The following is a 492-nucleotide window of genomic DNA, read 5'->3' as shown; positions in this document are numbered from 1 at the left end:
TCCCCCCTGAGGGGTGATTTCTCGCTTTCTGTCTCTCTGTCTCTCTCTGTCTGGTGAGCCCACGTGCCCTATAGCGAAAATCTCTCCAAAAAGAAAAAAGAAGAAGAAGAAGAACATAGAAAAAGAACAACAAAATACACCAAAATGAAATATAAGGAAGTAAATAATAAAGATAAAAACAAATTAATGAAATAGAAAACAAGCATTGAGAAAAAATCAATAAAGCCAAAAACTGTTTCTATAAAAGTCTAAACAAAATTATTAAGCCTCTAGCAAGAATGATTAAAAAGAGAGTAGCATATTATAAGGTATGAAATAGTGGACATTCCTAAGGATCCTACAAACATTAAATATGCAATATAAAGATAAACTGATACAAAAAGAGATGAAAAAAAAATTTTTTTGGAGAGGTTTTTCGCTACAGGGCGCGTGCGCTCGCCAGACAGACAGAGAGAGACATAGAGACAAAAAGCGAGAAATCACCCACCAGGG

Source organism: Tupaia chinensis, unplaced genomic scaffold (assembly GCF_000334495.1).
Source record: "Tupaia chinensis unplaced genomic scaffold, TupChi_1.0 Scaffold148073_2, whole genome shotgun sequence".
In the NCBI taxonomy this organism is placed as follows: domain Eukaryota; kingdom Metazoa; phylum Chordata; class Mammalia; order Scandentia; family Tupaiidae; genus Tupaia; species Tupaia belangeri.
The sequence above is the reverse complement of the archived record's forward strand: the minus strand, read 5'-3'. Positions refer to the sequence as shown.